Source organism: Ambystoma mexicanum, chromosome 9, assembly GCF_040938575.1.
Source record: "Ambystoma mexicanum isolate Mex_15411 chromosome 9, UKY_AmexF1_1, whole genome shotgun sequence".
Taxonomy (NCBI): Eukaryota; Metazoa; Chordata; class Amphibia; order Caudata; family Ambystomatidae; genus Ambystoma; species Ambystoma mexicanum.
The window spans coordinates 235,817,580-235,838,866 of record NC_090931.1 but is presented as its reverse complement, the minus strand read 5'-3'; the positions used below and the strand labels follow the sequence as shown (position 1 = coordinate 235,838,866).

At 47.0% G+C, this 21,287-nt stretch overlaps 1 long non-coding RNA gene across 1 annotated transcript in view; it reads left to right on the top strand.

Moving 5' to 3' along the window:
• The window catches only part of LOC138489623 (uncharacterized), a 168,417-nt gene that overhangs the window by 6,671 nt on the left and 140,459 nt on the right, over positions 1–21,287 (top strand). The window contains exon 2 of the long non-coding RNA XR_011274835.1: positions 9,059–9,275. This is a non-coding gene — a long non-coding RNA (uncharacterized lncRNA). The remainder of the gene's footprint in view (positions 1–9,058; positions 9,276–21,287) is intronic.

Genomic DNA, 21,287 nt, shown 5'->3' with positions numbered 1-21,287 from the left:
GCTACATGGAGCGACACGCAGGGAACAGATCCTGGCTACTCGGTGAGTCTCATTTCAAGCATGATAATGTGGGGTATGTGATGCGGCAATGACCTGGCAGGAAGGGGGGGGTGCGTACGTAGCAATGTCATTCCACAAACATCCTTTATTGTCCACATACAGGTGATGCCGGGTATCCACTGAAGAGATGGCTCCTTACACCACTCCGGAACCCACAGGACCAGCATGAGGAGGACTACAACCATGCCCACTCACGTACCCGTGTAGTCATAGAACAGGCATTCGGCCTACTGAAGACTCGTTTCCGCTGCCTCAGAAGGTCTGGCGGGGCACTCCTGTACCGCCATGAGAAGGTTGCAAAGATGGTCATGGCATGTGTCATGCTACACAACATGTGCGTACGTAGAAATGTGCCCATGCCCCCTGACGCAGAACTGCAAGCACCTGAAGATGGTCATGATGAGGGTGGGGATGTGGCAGCACCTCAAGGAGTCTGCGAGGTACAGGAGGGCCGTGACATTCGTCAGCATATCATAGATGCATGCTTCTAGCACTCACGCCTGGTGGCTGATACATGGACACGGGACTTGTGGCACTGTGTGTGTCTGGAACATGCACAATATGGTCTGTACGCCTAAAATGGCCTCGTACACAAAGATCAATGTCCACACATCTCATCGGATGATCGTGCATTGTTTATGGCATATGTGAAATTATGTTACACACCCCATCGACCCGCCACCCAAGTGAGCCCAACACACCCCCTCCACCCTCCTACCTCCCCCCCGAACACCAGTGTCCAAAGATGCTCATTGTCAGTGGGCAGTCGCTATTGCAAGCCCCCTCTCCGGGTATCAGGGGCACCCCTGCCTGTGGAGCGCAGGTTCCTCCCAGATCTACGTTGGGGGCTGCCCTGGACGGAACTTGCAACGGATGATGTCTCTGCCTGCTCACGTCCATGCATGTCCCTAAGGGTTTGTGAGAGCTCAGTGAGCACACGGCGCACAGCGGCAAGTTTAGCACATACGTCTTTGGACGTCGCATGCAGTTCCCCCCTCAGGCTCTCGGTGCTTCTCTCCATTTGTACTCTCAGGCTCTCGGTGCTTCTCTCCATTTGTACTCTCAGGCTCTCGGTGCTTCTCTCCATTTGTGCCCTTAGTGTCTCTGTACTTCTCTCCATTTCTGCCCTAAGTGTCTCAGTTGATGTTTCTATGGCTGCCTTAGTACCCCCACATTCATCAGCATGGTCCTTGAGGAGCGTGGCCAGTTGCTGCTGTTGCACGATCACCTGGTCGAGGGACTGTTGCCTCTGCTGTGCCATGGCCATTTGCGGTGGTGTCACAGAGGGGCTGGTCACCTCATGTTGCCTTGCCACAGGGCTTGTGGGGGATGGCCAGTCGTCGTCTTGTGGGTGCCCCTGCGTGGTATCCTCATGGTGTACGGGATGGAACAGACAGGGGGATTGAGACAGGTCATGGATGGATCTTACTTCGACATCCCCGTTTTCTGTGTCGGAGCATGCTGCCATTAATGCAGTGTCACCTATGGTGCTGCTGCCACCAGAAGCAGTGCCTTCTGTGGCATCCATTGGGGGGACCTGTGGTGGTGCTGTTGTGGGCATGCTGGCTGCTGGGGTGCCTGTTGAAGTTCCCTCCTGTGTGCTGCCACTTGATTTGTGCTGCTGCCGTGTCTTGATGCGTGCAGCTGAGGTGGAGGGTCTTTGGCCGTTGGTCTTGGCCCTCTTTGCAGGTGTGCTGGTAGGGGTGTCCTGGAGCTCGTTGTTTGAATCGGACCCTGTGGTGGAGTAAAGGAGGGCGAGCGTTATTAATGGGTCTGTGGAAATTGGAATGGCAATGTATCACATGCATTGGGGTGGTACCTGAGGGTGATTTGGGTTGGGGCCTTGGAGGTGGTTTCATTTTTGTGTGGATTGAGGATGCAGTTGTTTTGCAGCCTGCAGTTAGGGTGTGCCTGCTGCAGGTGTAGAGGGTGTTTTTAGGATTTTTAATTATTTATGTATTTAATGTGACTTTTAAAGTGTGCTATCAGGCCTATGTATGTGGACGTTCTCCTGGACATGTGTTACTGTTGCACTATGTGGACACATGGTACTTCACATGATTGGACATTGTGGATTTAGCATTGTTTTATTTGGCCCACCTACCTGATTCTTCGGATGTCTGCACTCCTTTCTCCATCCCTCCGACTCCCTCTATACTCTCCATTCCAATGGTGGAGGCACAGATTTCTTCCCAGGGGGTCAACTTGATGGGTGATTCCGATCCTCCCCCGGTAGCTGTGGCAATGTTACGGTTGGCGGATAGTATGCTCCGTACGCGTATCCGCAAGTCGTCCCATCGCTTTCTGCATTGCTGTGGGTTGCGGGGTGCGGTCCCCACCGCACTTACCCGCTGTGCCACCAGGGCCCATATGGCCTTCTTGTTCGCAAGTGCCGTCCTGGTCATTTGCGTCGAGAAGACGACGGCAGCATTCTCCTGGAGGGTCTCTGTGAGCACGGTGAGTTCCTCACGGGAGAAGTGGACCTGCCGCTTGCGGTCGCACGCTTTTTTCGCTACTTTTCCCATTTTTATTGGTTTCACTAGGGTGGATGACGGGTTGGGATGAGTCTCAGGGTAGTATTTTTAATGGTTGTGTGGAAATTGTGTTTTTATAGGTGTACGGCGTGCTGTTTCCCGTTCCGGGACCATGTTTTTACTTCCGTTTCCGTATATTTACGGTCACCGTACTTTCCGATTGCCGCTCATTGCGGTGACCGCTAAGATGGGTGGCGGAATTGCACCTAGGGCGCCGTACGGCGGCGGTGAGGGCCGTTTTGGGGACATTTCCGCCATCGCGGACTTTGCACTTCCGCCATGGCGTAGTGCTCGTGCCCGATGGGTCGGAATTAGCCGCACTTTGCTCCGTCGTGCAATGGCGGAAACGCTATTTACGCTATGGCGGTCAGGTCAGTCACTTTCCGCCAGGGTCGTAATGAGGGCCACTGTATTTGTTGGCCTATGTGTAACTTGTTCTACTGCTCACTCAACTCTTGAGATAAGTCTGGCTGCTCAGCCACTGCTACCACATAACTGTGTAGTACAGACTAATATGGGATTTGCTTTAAAATGCATCTTACCCCCAATTAAGAGAGCCCTCAATATAACATTTATTCTAGGTTCAGCTAGCCCTATTTGTGACTCATATAGAGCCATGTAGATCCCTCCCCTGTGTCAACAATGAGCTAAGAACCAGGCAGAGGTATAGGCACAATATTTATGTATTTATAATTTATGTCCAATAGATCTTTTAATGGTTATACACACTGCCTTCTCTGTGGCACAAAACAAGTTTCAACACATGATGAACTTTCCTTTTCATAATAAACAGGCACATATGACTTGATAACATTTAAAGTGAAAACAAAGTACAGTTTTGACTTTGGAATACGTTACATTTTGTACATGCAGTCCTTTGTTTAATTTCCTGCACACTTGGAAATGCTTGCAGTTTTGAAAACACAGATTTGTAAAAACACATGTGGTAAATAGCACCTTATTTCCTTTTCAACCAAAAGCAATGCAACATCGTTCTGCTATCAGGGTCACTTACTCACAGTAGAGAGTGTATGTTGTTCAATGGAAATTACACTATTTTCACTTTGCAAAGGGCCTCTCCCCAGCATCAAAATCCCAGGCATCAGTGATATGCAGCACTCTCCTGTTTAAAGGTCAGGTTTATAGAGTGGGGACAGTTTAGGAATTTCTTTTTGGGCCAAGGGCACCACTTTTGTTTAAATACAATGTTTACGGAGTGGTGACAGTTGGAATGTTTGTTTCATGACAAAAACACCTTTTGTTTAAAGACTGGGTTTGGGAAGTGGTAACATTTGGGAATTTTGTTTTGGGACTGGAACAACCATTTCTTTCAAGGAAAGGTTTAAGGAGTGGTGACAGTTTGGAATTTCATTTTGTGGCAAGAACCTTTTGTTTTAAAGACAAGGTTTGGGAATGAAGACGATTATCAATGTTGTGTTGTGGCAAGGACACCCCAATTACTTTATGTGACTATAAGTTATATTCTGCTAGGAAAGAGGTTGGGGGTTTCAAATTCCTCTAATCCTTCAAACTTCCCCATTGACAATATTCAGTCAAATATGCTAAGGGTCTACACATTCTGCCCCCTCCACCCACTGTGAAGGGAGGATATTAAGGCAGGAAGATCTCTCCCACACACTTGGTTTCAAATAGGCCAATTCTACTTACATTGGACCTCTATTTTGGGATGCTCAGTGGAGACAGCCAGGCTCCTCTGAGGGAACAGCTTGGGTCTGGTCACAGGCTGTTGTCAGAGATAGTCCCAGCATCCATCCCTAAGTTGGCTCTCCCATGCAAAGTTAAGGCTCCATCTATTGTATGCCTCTCCACCCCAGTCAGGTCAGGCAGCTGTCTGAGGATACCCCCATGTGAATTAGGGGCAATTCTCCTTCAAGATGCTTAGCAGCTCTCCCTTCAAGATGGTGTTAGGCAGGTGTTTCTGTCCCTCCTTGACCTTTTGTTCCGTTTTTCAGAGAGAAAGTGTTTTTTAATGTATAAGTCACACCTCCAATTATTACAATTAAGAGGTACCAGTTTATTATTTCACACACATTATTACTCATGTACTTCTCTCTCCACCCCCGAAGTCTGTCCCCTGTCTACAGATAGGCCCTGGGAGTTTCATGATTGAAGTGAAGTAGAGGTACACACCTTCTATAGCTTACCATTTTTTTAAGTGACAGCTTTTTACCCAATAAGTCCCTACATAGCAGAAATGTGTAATTTACCAAAAGATTCCATAATATATAGGTATTAATGTTCTCCAAACCATGATGCATAGGTGGAGCATGCTTTCCTTTCGGCACGTTATTGCATGGGCACGCTATGGTTTTTCACTGTTTATGTGAAAAATAAACACAGTTGGGAAAGTGAAACCTCTGACCCAGATATATAATTTAATAAGTCATCAGCTCCCCAACTTTCAAATTCAGGACATTTGCAGGGCAGCTAGAAACACCTTTTTCTATGTAACTAAAAAACTCAAAATTGCATTAGAATGAAAGCCATATTAATACTATTGTCTGAAAAATACATTTAAGTTGAGAACTGCCACAACTCTGTAAGTATTACGATCTGAAAGTTATTGAATAAAAGGACATCTGTAATGTAAGTCATTGACCATATATTTTTATATATTGCAGTTTCCGTTTTGGTTTTTGGTCTCATTTCCTTGAAAAAACGTGGTTCAGAGCATTTAAAATCTCTGGGCTGAATGTTGGTTTGGCCTGCAATAAAAATGATCAATCACTCTGAAGGAGCCCAAAGCTGAGCTTATGGACACCCCAGAGATGTGTATCTCTGTCACCAGATTGTCTCTGACATCTTGGGGCCATGCTGGCATTTGCCATTTGTCCTTACAATCTTGAGTTGACCATGATTCTGATCTAATAGTTTGCATTTTATTTACATTTTCACCTACTCAGGCAAGTCCTGTTTGGATCAGGGCCATCGTAAATGCCTAGCATGCTGGAGCTTCAAAGAGATCTCCCTTCCAGATAAGGAGCCCAACAGACCTGCAATGGGGGAAGACAATTTGAATCTCTGTGTTGAGATCAGCCCCACTGACCAGAATTCTGTACTTCACTTGTCACAATATCTCTCTTTAGATATGGGGCCTTACTATTATTTTCAACATGTTTCCACATCGCTGTTCATCTGAGCATCATAATAGATTCATTCTTGTCGAAATGTTTCCTTTTTGCGAATTGCACATGCCTCTGGACATTGGAGTGTCAGTGTTAGAGAACCCTGCTTTTCATGTAACATCAATTTCTTTCTTTTTTTGGCCTTCTAAGTACATGCAAGGCCCTTTTGAATCAGTGTTTTTCTTTTTGTTCAGCAGTGGTTTATTGGTGTGGTAACTGAAATTAGCCCTGCTGTTCATTTTGTCATTTACCATGTGCATTTATATTTAAAATGATGTCAGTTTCTGTGTTGAAAAGAATGGTGTCATTTTCAGCAAGACACATATTTTCATTCACCAGGCCCTTTCGCTGTTTTAAAGTTTTAGGCCTGTCATTTTTTCTAGTGTGCCTTGCCATAATAACAATGTATTTCAAATCAGCTGGACTTTCCTTTCGTGTGCTGGGGCTATCATTAAACCCCACAGTTTTTTGACTATTTGGTAAATCTGATTTTAACTTCTGTGATGAGAAGTGAGAGTAGGCTGGTCTCAAATGGCCAGTTTTGTTTTCTTCATGACCTTTCAGAGTATGTTCTATTTTTGTGTGCAAATGATAAGATGTGCATTTACACCCTAAAAGGTTTTGAGAGTTTGGCCCATTATGTCTTGCGAGAGCTGTCCTGATAATTCTATCCAAGCCAATTTAAGGGCACTTTGGTGGGATACTTTATGATACCACACTTCCTTGTTTCTTGGAGTGGTCTCTGCCAGCAAAAGTCAGCACAAAACTTTCATTACTCTAATTTCACGTTTGTGAGAAAGTGTTCCAACAGGATAGGCTCACTCTCAACAGGCAGGGAAATCTCAGTCATGTGGATAGGAATTAATTGATGAATCTTTCATAAGGCGCTGGCCAGAAGCACAGGACTGAGATTCCGACCTGTGTTGCTCTATGTTGTCTTGTGTCAAAGACAAACATGTTGCCCCTGAGCTATATTCCCAGCTCTCATAGTTTGCAGATGCTGCCACCAACCGAGAAATATTATGGAATTAACATTAATAGTTGTAAACAATATCCAAAAGTTAGGCGTGAATGGGTTGAGTGCACTGCAGGAAGACATGTGCCATGGAATTCAGTGAATACGTTTTAATTCCATATGGGCCAGCAGGTTCCTGTGATGGAGGGTCCTTGGAAGGGAGACTGGTCGTACCCTGACTCAGGTTATGAACCCTGATTATCCACAGCCCTATATTGATGATCTTGGTTTGTCGATGATGTTTGCTGTATTCTTCTTAGGGTGCCAAAGTGTACTGTGGTCATGATTAAATGTATTCAACAGATTTTGCATGTGATGATGTCTGCCCATGTGGGATTATGAAGAAAGTAATTTCTGAGAAGTTTGAAGAAAGAAGGAAAATAAAACTTTTTTTCTCCCCCGTTCATGGCATACCGATGGACTGAAAAGACCAGGAGAAAGAAGGTGGGGAGATCCTCATTCAGCTGCTGTGCGGGATGGGGAGGGGGTGAATAGACTGCAGTAGCAAAATGTCCAAAAGAGGAACCCATCTCCCCTTACCTGACTGGCAGAAATACCAGAGTACGACAAGCAAGACCCTCACTCAAGTTCCCACCATATACCTGACACTGAGGCACCAGAGGGAGTGAAACAAAGATGAGGAGAAAAAGCACTGGCAAAACCAACAGTTTTGGCTTTGGTGTATTGATATTGATAATTTATTTATATTGCGCTCGTACACAAGTGTTTCAATCAATCAATCAATTTATTTGTATAGCGCTTTATCACTCAAGGCATCATGGCGCTCAAACAACTGATAGTCAGGATAGATATAAACAAAGCCCAGGTGTCCGAGTGCGACAAGGCAAGGGAGGGGGACAGGGGAGAACAAAACAGTGATCTTACTAGGCCCAGTGCGGAGCAATGGAGCAAAACAGATAAATAATAAGAAATTAATTAATTAATAATAAGGTAACAAACAGTAGTAGTGCAGCCAGCAAGTGGCAAGTGCTGGGTTTAAGGCAGAAGACAGGGTATGTCTGATGAGTAAAAGTGGGGGGGGGAGGGGTGGTATGGGTACAGATACAGACCCCAGAGCAAGGGGTGACCGGAGGCAGTGCAGGAGGGTGGCAGGATGAGCAGGTAACTGGGCAATGTAGGCATGGGATAGGCATTTGCCAGGCCCTGCCATAATGGTTCTACCTCGTTATCTTATGGCAACAGTGGGAACATTGTAGTGTTATCTGGGCATGTGATAGCCGTGGCAGGCAAATCACTATCTAATACCTATACACAAGCCAAAAAGGTTGACTTTGTCAACTTTCTTTTTTTACCAGATAAATCAAGTAGCTAAAGGCACACTTGGTAAGACATTTTAATTATATCAGTAGTGTATTTAAAGATGTAATTAAGCTATTAGCTTGCAACAGACTTCTAAGAAATAACACGGGCAGGCCAAAGTTTGATGTTACTGCTTGATAGATCTAGCTCAAAGAGATCCCAGGAGAGTGTGTTTTGGGAAGGGAGTGGGTGGAGAATGGCCATAGGGATTAACAAGACCATGGGCAGTCACTTGGTGGGTAAATAGCAAAATCAGACCCTCAAGCTGCGTGTCCTCCCTTAAATGTTGTCTCCCTCCTATTTGTACTTCAATGCAAACGTTTTGGGTCATAGGTGACGCTTAAGTGCCCCCTAATAGCTAAAACTAAAAACTGGAGGCTGACAAATGCTGAGGGGCAGACCCATGTGAGTACCATTGTTTTTCTAGCAGTGTCAACTTAAATGTTGGCATAGGAACTTGAGTATTTAGAACTTATCCTTTGTTTTTATATTTTCCTCACCAACCCTTACGCCATTCAGAAATAAATTAGGACTTCATTTACGAAGACTTTTTATTGGAACTATTGATAACGTGACATACCTCCTGATGAATGTCCCCCAACACGTTTTTGAGGACAGAAACATGTTGAGCTTGAGGGTCTAGTGGTATCAGACCTATCTATGTATTGATGCAAATTAAAATTGTTTACAAGTAGAAGATCAAAAACTTGATGTTGTTCTACAAACAATTGGCTTTAATGGAGACTATTTGGTAAATCTCCCTATAAAAATAAGGGTTTTTTTGTCATGAAGTTTTATGAATGTGTTTTAACAGAGGTTTTTTAAAAATAGTTTGCTCTTTAATATTGATTGTTGTATTTTTATAGTTGATTCTTAATAAATTGTTTATATTTTCTGTAATTTTGAACGGATGGCCTTACTGTTGGAAATTGATATCTACCTTATTTAGTAATTTTCTTTTTTTTTTTATATACCATTGTTAGCCAACATGTAAAGCTCAACCCTGGGATGCCAACCAGAGTTCCCAAAGCAAAGATCGAACTGTGCTATCACTGTGGGAGGATGATAGAAAGAGAGAAGAAGAACAAAGAAGAGAGCCCCGATTGAGAGTGGGTAACTGCCTTCCAAGAAGTAAAACTGAGCAATGGCATGCTGGGAAGAGGCCGCAGATCACCTTAGCAAAGGTTGTTTCAACTGTGTGTGAGTACAAGTATTCATGATCTAAACCACTGCACACTGGGAAAGTGGGTCTCGAAGGCGTACATGAATTGTCAGAATTTGAACCTCTGCATACTGGGAAAGTGAGTTGCAAAGCCCCCAGTGAATAGGTAAAATAGTAATTGCTTGACACATTTCATGCTGGGAAAGGGACCTTTAAAGGGCAGGGCAGGCTCACCTGATCAAATATTATTCCTTTTCTTACATAGTGCATGCTAACAAAGTCAGTTGCAATGCCCAGAGTGAATTTATGAAACGTGAGTTTGGAGGTGTCCGTCATGTGCGCGTGTGATATCCACATTTTTGCGGTGCCCACATGTATCTGAAGTGGTTTTTGCTGATATTCAATAAATATTTCTTGACGTTTCTTTTGTAATCCAAAAGATTTTTTTGTGGTATATCATCTCTCCATTAATGGTGCTTTAGAAAACATCTGCACAGAGACTGGTGTATTTGGAGCCGGGATCCAACAGACTTTAAAGATTATTTGTTATCTTCTGAAGATTTTTTATACACTAGATCTTCAAACGAATGCATTGCCACATCAAGTCTTCAGCAAGGTGACCATGGAGTAACCTGCCCTGTGCCCAATACCACCAAGAGAGCACTGAAGCTAAGTGTGGCCAGACATCTAGTTGCCGCACCATTCCTCCCCATGGTCACATTGACCCACGCACTGCTGCTTCCTGGTGGGGTTCCATGCACCCCCCACCCCAGCCCACACTGTATGTTTAACCCTTCTCTGCCAACCGCTACGTTCTGTCTTTTAATCGCCCTTGCACCAATTCCACATCACACATCCTCCTCCTATTCTCCCCTCTGGCACGGAGTGTGGAGAGTGTGGTTGGCGATTGGTAGCTTTGGGCGCTGTGACGTGGGCTTCCGTTGACCTTAGTCCCTGGAATTTGCTTCGTTCCCCATTGCCCACAAGAGCTATTTTTCCAGTGCTCATGTCCATCCTGCTAATGTCCTCATCGGCTACAACGTCTTCATCGGCTTCTCGCAAGTGCGGTTCTCATTTGTTCTTATGTTGACACCAGGTGCAGTTCTCCATTGTTGTTCTGTGGGCACCCATACCATAGCTGACTGCTCCTGCGTGCCTGACCCTGCATTGCTGCCCCCCTTTCCTCGCAATGCGGTATCAGTCTCTTCCGATAACTGCTGCTCCAGTCCCTGCTTTGCTGCATGGTGCTCTTCACCTTGGCCCTGCTGGGCCCTGCTGCATCCGCGTGTCGGGCCTTGTTGTGGGCTGCTGGTAGCTTGCACACTTCCTTGGAGTCCTTTCCTCACCTACTGCAGCTTCAGTTATGTGCCTAATGCGTCACCAGCCCCAAATGCACCAGTATTTTGTGCATATTGCAATAACTCTGCTTGACTTTGCCTGACTTTCATGAAATGTGTGACTTTGGAGCCTACCTTGCCCTTTGCCTGTGTCCGTATTCTCTGGGCTTCCTTGCTTCTGCTATATTACTCTCTTGGTTTTGCTGTGAGCCTTTTGCATCTGTTGCTCCTTCCTTGCTGTATGACCCCGATCTCCCTGTATTTTATCTTCCTTGGTGCACTGTGGTCCTGCATGTTGTGGTCAGAAATAAAAATCCAATCCAGTTGCTCTTACTCCTTGGTCAGTGCAAAAATACTAGGCCTTTCTACCTATTTGTGTAACTCAACCAGAATTCTATATGTAAAATACTGCTTTGCCAATTGCTAGACCTTTTTATATGCCCGTAGCTACCATTTCTGAATGTTCACTTTACTGACTGCGCCTCCACATTTGTAAACTGTTCTTTTTCCCTGTTGCCTTTTGTAGCCTATGCCCTATTCCTGGTTTACTGTTTTCATTTTTACAAGTGATTTCTCTTTAACTGACTTGCTGCTAGGCTGCCTGGTGAGTCCTCGAGCATTGTGCCGTCCCCTCATCTGCTCCCCGTCCCCCTCCCCAACAACCATGGTTCTCGCCATCTCTCCTATCTACTCTAATGGCTACTCTATCACCTTGCCCACCCCTCTCTCAAAGCCTGGATAGAAAAATGGAAGAAAGCAGTCTTGGCGGGTCATTACGAGGTTGGAGGTAGCCATGGTGCTATTAGCGTCATGGCTATCCCCTTACCGCATACCGGGTCCGGGTTCCCTGAATGGGGAATTACCGACCCATTCCAACCTTGGAGGACCCGGTATTTCCCCATTTAGGGAACCCATCCCCATTCGAGCCCCCATAGGGATAAATGGGAATGGGGACCATGCTAACAACAGGTTGTTACCATGCTGGTCCTTTAGGGGCTCCCACTAAGGGCGCCTGGTAAAACCATCTGCCCTTAGCGGGACCCGCTAAAGGACCTCGTTATGCGGCAGTAAGGGGTTAACGGCACTGGCACCATTACTGGCGCTGTTAACCCCTTACCGCCAACCTTGGAATGAGGCCCACGGTATCCAATCCAGGATTGCCCAATGCTGACACCTAAGTCAATGTCTCCTCCAGGCAGACTATTACTGACATCTTCTTTACTGTCCTCTTTACTGTCCTCTCTCCTGACCTATAGAATCCCCATATGGTCTCTATCCTCTCCCCCTTTTCCTCCTCATCCATTAATGGTGGAAACCATTGGTAAGTTCTCTTTGGCTTATCATCCAGGTGCATCATTAATGTCTACCAGAATGGCACTATCAAGGCCCAGGGCTCTCAGCCCAACCTCCTCCTCCTTGAAAGATGCCTCCCATCTCTCATTAACTTCCCCCCTTCTCCTGTCATTCCTCTGGCTGCCACCTCTCTGGCCTCTCCGTCCCCCTGTAACAGCCTCTATCTTAATCTGCCTGTCTCCACTCTCCGCCCTCTGCAACTCATCCAGAACAGAACTGCGAGACTTGTCCTTGGCCTCAAGCCCAGGGACCGTATCTCTCCAGGACTGAAATCTCTATACTGGCTCCCAGTGGCTGCGAGGATTAAGTTCAAAACCCTCTGCATTGTCCACAGGGCCTTCTGGGGCCTGGGGCCTAAATACCTTCAACTCTCTCTTCCTAAATATCTTCCTTCCCGAGCCCTACGCTCATCCGTCTCCAACTCCCTCAGGGTCAGCCGCTTCTCGAAGCAACGAGCTGGGGGTAGATCTCTCTCCGCGGCAGTGGCCTCCCTCTGGAACAGCCTTCCTGCCTCCCTGAAACTTGAGGAGAACCATCTCCGGTTCCGGAAGCACCTCAAAACCTTCCTCTTCACTTCTGCTTTCTCTCTCCCTCTCCCCTGCTAAATTCTTCACCAATACTGTACTGATTCTGCAACTGGGCCACTCTCACCGACCTCGGTCCTGGGCCCAGTCACTCTTCACTTGCACTGCCTCCCTGGCAACCCCTGCACTGCGGGACTGTCTCTGTATCACTAAACTCCCCCCCCAGCACTTGTCTGCACTTACCTTGCACTTGCCACCAGCTGGCCCTATTTATTTATTATTTTATTTCTATTCTACTTATTTGTACTGCACTCCCCTCCCTCCCCCTTCCCCTTGCACTTTTTCCCTTCCCCCTACCCCTGCACTTGCGCGGTCTGAATGACACCTGGCCTAGTAGGATCGTTGTCTGTCTTCCCCTTGTTCCCCCCTCCCTGCCTCGTCACGCCTTGAAACACTTGTGTATAGGCGCGTTACAAATGCCTTATCATATCACATCACCGACTGGTGTACTACTCCTGTGTACCCCGCCACGGAAGACCTGTACCAGCTTCACCTAGCTACCATCAATTCTCGCTCTGCTGTCAAACACTCGTCTGACATCTGTCACCTCCTTGAAAACTTTGACCTTGATGTCCTCGCCCTTACTGAGACATGTTTCAATACCAGCTCTGTCACTGCTTTTGACACCCTCCTTTCTGAGGGCTACAAGATCCTCTCCAAGTCCAGGTCAAAACGGTCTGGAGGCAGAGTGGTCCTTGTCTTCCGTGAATGGGTCCCTACTTCTATCACACCAACTCAATCCTACTCCGCCTTTGAATGTCTTGTCTACAAGCTTTGTGTCTCTCCTACCCTCTCGCTCACTCTCGCTACCATCTACAGGGCTCCTGGGCCAATCTCCCCCTTCCTTTTGGAGTGGGCTGACCTCACCTCCTCTCTTCTGTCCTCTACCTCAAAGCTTCTCCTCCTTGGAGACTTCAATATTCTTCTTGATTCTCCTGATGCAGCCACTCTACACTTCACAACCTCTGTAACTCTCTATTCCTCACTGTTCTGCCTTCTGGGCCTACCCACCAGCCAGACACACCCTGGATGCGCTCAACTCTGCTGAAATCTCCCTCACCAACTCTCTCACTTCTCCTCTCTCCTGGTCCGACCACGCTCCCCTCTGCTGCCATCTGGAGCTCCTGGGCTACCTGGCTAAGCCTACGCCTGTACTGCCAGTCTCCTCTGTCATTCGACCTATGAAGCGAGTGTCAGTTACTGCTTTTGCTGCCTCCTTCACCTCCCCACTCCTACTATTTACTCCCACACTGACTCAGTTCTTACTAACCTTCACCTCTCCCTCTCCAATACCCTTGACATCCTTGCCGCTGCCATGAGGATCTGCATGAAGCCTGCTTCCAAGTGCAATAGTTGGTATGATTCCGACTTAGCCTTGTTGAAACACAAGTGCAAAGCGGCGGAATGGAAGTGGTTTCCATTCTCATACACCGGCTCCGCGATACTGTAACGCTCACCTGATTCCCGTAGAGGCGCCGGTCTTGACTGGGCGTATACCGTATCTTCAAAGGTGATGTGTAACACACGGCTGGCTCTTTGGGCTGGACCTCTGTGCACTGTATGTCTGACTCGAAGGGTAAGATGTCTGCAGATAGAAAATATGGTATTAAGGAACTGGGTTATTGAATGTCTCTCTCTTCTTCCCTTTCTCTTCTCCTGTAGAACCCCAAAGGTTAACGCTCTCACCTTAGGTAAGTGAACGCCGTGCTCTCCATCTGCCTCGGGGCAGGGTGCTGTAACCAGTTTCTTCACTGGATAAGGGGAGCAGGCCTCTTGACTTCAGAGGACTGCTGTCCGTCGTTTACTGCACGAACGGTAAGTTTCGAGTAATTCTAATGTCTTTAAAGTCTTTAGTAATGATGTTTCTTGTTCTGCAGGGTTCCGGCGATGGCGGATGACGGGCTGAAGTGAGTTGAAGATGGAGCCCGTGTGATGAATAGAAGCGCCTGGAAGCACGTAAGTAAGCGCTTGTTGCCTGCTTCACAATGCGCTCTAACTGTCTTTTTATTTTGCAGGTACAAGTTCGGAGCGGCTGCAGGGTGCCGGAATACCCACTGGGTTAGATGTGGAAAGGAGTAATGGCACGTGAGTATTAAAGTTCCCCAATGTCTTTAAACGCACCTTGTTTTGTCTTTCAGATGCGGGATGCAGCGCCGAAGGCCTCCGGAGCGTGCAAAGAGTTGGTAAGCTTTTGTCTTTCAGATGCCGGAATGCAGTGTGAAGACCTCCGGAGCGCACGAAGAGTAGGTAAGCCTTTGTCTTTCAGATGCCGGAAAGCAGCGCGAGGCGTTGGTGACAGCCGATGGACCAGGTAAGTGAAGAGCTGTCACTGAAGACCGTAATGCTAACCTGTTCTTTCTTGTCTTTATAGGTGTTGCTGAAGACTGGATTCAGGCTGGTAATCCTTTTTCCTTAGGCCCAGGATCAGATGCAGAAGACACGATGAGCGTTCTGCTGCAGAGGATGCAGAATAACGCAAAGCAAGATTCATCCATCGGGTGTGGTTTAAATAGCCTCCTGTAGTGCTGAGGTGTCTCCTTCCACAGCCACGCCTAGGTAAGAAAAGAGTTCCTGCTTTCCAGAAGAGTTCCAGTGTTCTGAACCTAGGGAGTGGCTCCTGCCTGTAACGCTCACCTGATTCTCGCAGAGGCGCCGGTCTTGACTGGGCGACTACCGTATCTTCAAAGGTGATGTGTAGCACCCGGTTGGCTCTTTGGGCTGGACCTCTGTGCACTGTATGCCTGACGTGTAGAGTAAGATGTCTGCAGATAGAAAATATGGGGTTAATGAACTGGGGTTGTTGGGGTGTCCCTATCTCTTTCCTCTTCTCCTCTCCTGTAGACCCCCAAAGGTTAACGCTCTCACCTTAGGTAAGTGAATGCCGAGCTCTCCATCTGCCTCGGGGCAGGGTGCTGTAACCAATTTCTTCACTGGATAGGTAGCGCAGGCCTCTTGACTTCAGAGGACTGCTGTCCGTCGTTTACTGCACGAACGGTAAGTTTCGAGTCATTCAAATGTCTTTAAAGTCTTTAGTAATGATGTCTCTTGTTTTGCAGGGTTCCGGCGATGGCGGATGACGGGCTGAAGTGAGTTGAAGATGGAGCCCGTGTGATGAATAGAAGCGCCTGGAAGCACGTAAGTAAGCGCTTGTTGCCTGCTTCACTATGCGCTCTAACTGTCTTTTTATTTTGCAGGTACGAGTTCGGAGCGGCTGCAGGGTGCCGGAATACCCACTGGATTAGATGTGGAAAGGAGTAATGGCACGTGAGTATTAAAGTTCCCCAATGTCTTTAAACGCACCTTGTTTTGTCTTTCAGATGCGGGATGCAGCGCCGAAGGCCTCCGGAGCGTGCGAAGAGTTGGTAAACTTTTGTCTTCCAGATGCCGGAATGCAATGTGAAGACCTCTGGAGCGCACGAAGAGTAGGTAAGCCTTTGCCTTTCAGATGCCGGAATGCTAACCTGTTCTTTCTTGTCTTTATAGGTGTTGCTGAAGACTGGATTCAGGATGTTAAGCCTTTGCCTTTCAGATGCCGGAATGCTAACCTGTTCTTTCTTGTCTTTATAGGTGTTGCTGAAGACTGGATTCAGGATGGTAAGCCTTTTTCCTTAGGCCCAGGACCGGATGCAGAAGACCCGATGAGCGTTCTGCTGCAGAGGTTGCAGAATAACGCAAAGCAAGATTCATCCACCGGGTGTGGTTTAAATAGCCTCCTGTAATGCTTAGGTGTCTCCTTCCACAGCCACGCCTAAGTAAGAAAAGAGTTCCTGGTAAGAAAAGAGTTCCTGCCTTCCAGAAGAGTTCCAGTGTTCTGAATCTAGGGAGTGGCTCCAGCCCCACCCAACAGGAAAAGTAGTTCCAAACAGAAGAGGATCAGAGGCTCAACTGGCAGGCAAGTAAGCAGCATGGTCTGCTGAAGGTAAGTCCACCCAAGCATTATGAGCCCGGCGCTTCCAGCGCTGGGACTGGGCATATTTATGAGCCTGGTGCCACTGGCGCCAGGACTGGGTCCAAAAGGTCCCAATTGGGACTGGTTGGCACTCGGAACCTGGGTTATGGATCTGCTTCCAAGGGAGTTGGGAAAACCCTGACCTTTTGGAAGCAGAGATCATGACACTGCCCCACCCAACAGGAAAAGTAGTCCCAAACAGAAGAGGATCAGAGGTTCAACTGGCAGGTAAGTAAGCAGCATGGTCTGCTGCAGGTAAGTCCACCCAAGCATTATGAGCCCAGCGCTTCCAGCGCTGGGACTGGGCATATTTATGAGCCTGGTGCCACTGGCGCCAGGACTGGGTCTAAAAGGTCCCAATTGGGACTGGTTGGCACTCGGAACCTGGGTTATGGATCTGCTTCCAAGGGAGTTGGGAAAACCCTGATCTTTTGGAAGCAGAGATCATGACAGTACCCCCCCTCAAGGCCCCTCCCAAACCGGGCTTCTCCGGGGGTTTTGGCTTGCCAGGAAATGTTCGGTGAAATCTTTTGATTAGGCGAGGAGCGTGGACATATTCAGCAGGTTCCCAGGATCTCTCTTGGGGGCCGTAGCCTTTCCAGTCAATTAGGTAAAATAGTTTAGATTTGGAGATCTTGGAGTCCAGAATGCTTTTGACTTCAAACTCGAGTTCTCCATCAACTAGGATAGGTTTTGGAGATTTAGTTAGTCGGGTTTGAGGTTGCACGGGTTTTAATAGAGAGACGTGGAAGACCGGATGTATCTTCATGTGCGGGGGCAAGTCCAACTTGACCGCTACTGGGTTTACTATGGTAGTGATGGAATAGGGACCAAGGTATCTTGGGTTGAATGTGCGTGGCCCTTTTAGAGGTAGATATTTGGTGGATAACCAGACTTGATCCCCTACTTGATATTGAGGGGCTTCCTTCCGATGTTGATCTGCTCCTTTCTTGTATTATTCTTTAGCCCTTTGAAGGTGAGAAACAGCTTCCTTAAAGGCTTGGGTGATTGTAGAATGCAGGTAGTCTACTGCTGGTGTTTCAAGATCTTGGAGGGGATCCAACTCCGAGGTTCGAGGGTGACTGCCGTACAAAAGAAAAAACAGGGTTTTCCCAGTTCCCGAATGGACAGAGTTATTGTAGGCATATTCGGCTATCCAAAGGATGTCTTTCCAAGTTTTTTCAGTTTGTTGCAGCATGCAGCGTAAATACTGTTCCAGAGTTTGATTGGTCCTCTCGGTTTGTCCGTCGGTCTGAGGGTGGTGACTGGTCGATAGTCTCACATCAATTTGAGCCGACCGACAGCAACTTCGCCAAAAATGAGAAATAAATTGACTACCTCGATCCAAAATTAGAACCGAAGGAAAACCGTGCAGTCGGACGATGTTTTCGAGAAATTCTCGGGCCAGAGTTGCTGCTGTTGGCAAGCCTTTGAGCGGAATGAAATGCGCCATCTTGGAGAATAAGTCCACGATTACTAGAATCGTATTGTATCCGGAGCATGGAGGTAGATCGGTGATGAAGTCCATAGAAAGCGTATGCCAAGGGCGAGGTGGGATGTCAATAGGGCGTAAGAGGCCTGCTGGTCTTTCCTTTTGACTCTTGTTTTGGGCGCATACTCCACAGGACATTATAAAGTCTCTGATATCTTTTTTCCAAGACGGCCACCAGAAGTAGCGCTTGATCTTTTCTGAGGTCTTGGCCATACCGGGATGTCCTTCCATTAAAGAATCGTGATAACAAGAGATTACTTTTTTCTGTAAATCTGTGCTGGGTAGGTATAATCGTTCTTGGAAATACAATAAATTGTCCTTTACTGCAAAGTCCTTTCCCTGCAGATGCCAATTCTGTATGTCTGCTGGAGTTACAAGTTGCCTGGCTTTATCCTTAACTTCCTCTATGGATTCTGTGGCGATTACACCCAGAATTCTTTGTTCGGGAATGATTGGTACAGGTTTAGGGTTGATCAAGTGTTCTTCCACTCCCATCCGAGAAAGGGCATCAGCTTTACCGTTCTTTGTACCAGGTCGATAGGTAATTATGAAGTCAAACTCGGCAAAGAATAATGCCCAACGGAGTTGTCTAGAGGATTGGGCTTTTGCGGTTTTCAAATATTGAAGGTTTCGGTGATCCGTAATCACAGTAATGGTGTGTCGGGCCCCCAGCAGATAATGCCGCCAAGCCTTAAAGGCAGACTTGATAGCCAGAAGTTCCTTGTCAGTAATCGTGTAATTGATTTCAGGAGGCGAGAATTTGCGGGACCAAAATGCCACGGGATGCAACTGATTGGTTAACGGGTCCTTTTGTGATAGAACTGCCCCCATGGCAAGGCTTGAAGCATCAGTTTCCACGATGTAGGGGAGTTCGGGGCGAGGGTGTTTTAAGATTGGTGCAGAGATAAATTTAGTCTTCAAATCCTGGAAAGCTTGTTCCGCCTCGGTAGACCATTCAAAACGTTTGTTTTTCTTTAACAAGGCAGTGATGGGCTGGACTATTCGAGAGAATTCGGGGATAAACCTGCGGTAAAAGTTAGCGAAGCCTAACATGCTTTGCACACCTTTTACAGAGGATGGTGATGGCCATTTGAGAACTGCATCGACCTTCTTTGAATCCATACGCACTCCGCCAGGTGATAATATGAATCCCAAGAATTCAACTTCAGTCACGTTGAAAACACATTTTTCCAACTTAGCGAAAAGTTTGTGTTGACGCAATCTTTCGAGGACCATTTTCACGTGTTTCCGATGTTCAGATTCCGATGAAGAATAAACGAGGATGTCGTCAATGTAAACAACAACACACACATCTATGAGCTCTCTGAGGACATCGTTCATAAAATATTGAAAGGCGGCCGGGGCATTGCAAAGTCCGAAGGGCATGACCTGATATTCAAATAGCCCATACTTGGTGCGGAAGGCCGTCTTCCATTCATCGCCCTCTTTTACTCGTACCAAGTGGTAAGCTCCTCTAAGATCCAGCTTTGTATATATGCATGCTTTTCTGACTTGGTCCAGGAGTTCAGGGATCAAAGGTAACGGATATATATTCTTAACGGTGATCTGGTTCATTGAGCGATAATCTATACAAGTTCTAAGGTCTCCTTCCTTTTTTGGAACGAAGAACAAAGCTGAAGAAGCAGGGGACTTGGAAGGACGAATAAACCCATTTGCCAGGTATTGATCCAGGTATTGTCGAAGGTGAAGGTTCTCAGGCTCTGTGAGGGCATAAATTCTACTACAAGGAGGAGTAGATCCAGGTATCAGGTCTATCTGGCAGTCATAAGACCTATGAGGAGGTAGAGAGCCTGATCCTTCCGGAAAACATCTTGGTATTCTAGGTATTCGGGAGGTAACTGGGGAGTCTCTGAAGAAATTGCTGCCAGTGCAACACCAGGTGGAGGGTGACAAGTAGAGACACATTCTGGAAACTGGACCGTTCTTGCTCGCCAATCGATCAGAGGATTGTGTTTCTCTAACCAAGGTATTCCTAGAATAATCTGAAACTGAGGGGCCTTGATCACATCGAACACAATCTTCTCATGGTGTCCATCTTGACTTACTAGCGTCACCTCTTGAGTGGTATGCGTTACTGGCCAGGAGGCTATCTCCGTACCATCCACCGTAGTAATGACGTCCTTTACAGCCTTGGGACAAAGAGTTAGATTCATCCTCAAAACCATTTCATGATCCACATAATTGCCGATGGCACCGCTGTCGACGTAAGCCTCAATTGCATGTAATCGATCCGGATTATCAGGGCTAATGAGGACCATAGGTATCACGAAATGCGAGGTCACGGAACTGGTTTTCACGCTCGGCAAGAGGACCTCTATTCTTGTCGGGCGAGGTCGTTTCCCTGCTCAGAGTTTGTAACTTTGGTAACTGTAGCTCCTACTGCCTTCTTGGCAGGTTTCACCGGACAGTCTCGAAGAAAGTGCCCTGAGTTTCCGCAATAGAGGCATAATTGCAACTGTTTTCTCCTTTCCCGCTCCTTTTGTGTTAGAGGACCTTTCAGACCCCCTATTTGCATGGGTTCCCCGGAGTCTACTCCTTTGGAAGGAGTTGGCGGTTTGGAAAATACTCGAGCATCAAACTTGGAACGATCGGCCTTCCTGTTCTGCAGTCTGTGATCTATTTGAACGACTAAGTCTATATAGTCCGAACAATCTTGTGGGGGATTCACTACTTGGGCTAACACATCTTTGAGCTCTCCACGTAGACCTCTATAAAACAGCGTAATCCTTTTGTCCTCAAGCCATTGAGTTTCCACTATCAGTCTGTTGAAAGACGCAATATAAGCCAAAAGGTCTTGATTACCTTGTCGCAACGAAAGAAGCTCATTGTCCAAGGCCTGCCCCTGTGAATGTCTTGCGAACAGTTTTTCCATACTGAGCTGAAAAGCTTGAAAATCATGGAGGACCGGATCATCTTGATTTACTAGAGGGATCGACCAGTCTGCCGCATTGCCACTAAGGTACGAAAGCACGAAAGCTACTTTAGCTTGATCAGTTGGAAAGGCTGCTGGCTGGCATAAGAAATGCAACCGGCACTGATTGATAAATACTGCAAACCTCTTTGGGTCACCAGAAAATCGTTCGGGCGGAGCCAGAGGTACATTCCCAGGTAGGTTGATCTGCACTGGATTCATAGAGGATGTAGAAGGAAGATTTCCCCCAGATGCGGGTAACGGGGTCTGTCCGGCTTGTGACTGTAGCAATTGTCTAGCGAGATCATCTGTTTGCTCCTTCGAAATAATCAGTTCCCTTCTTAGAGCGTTCGTTTCCTGACGGGCTGCATGCACTTCTGCCCTTAGTTCCCCAAGTAACTGG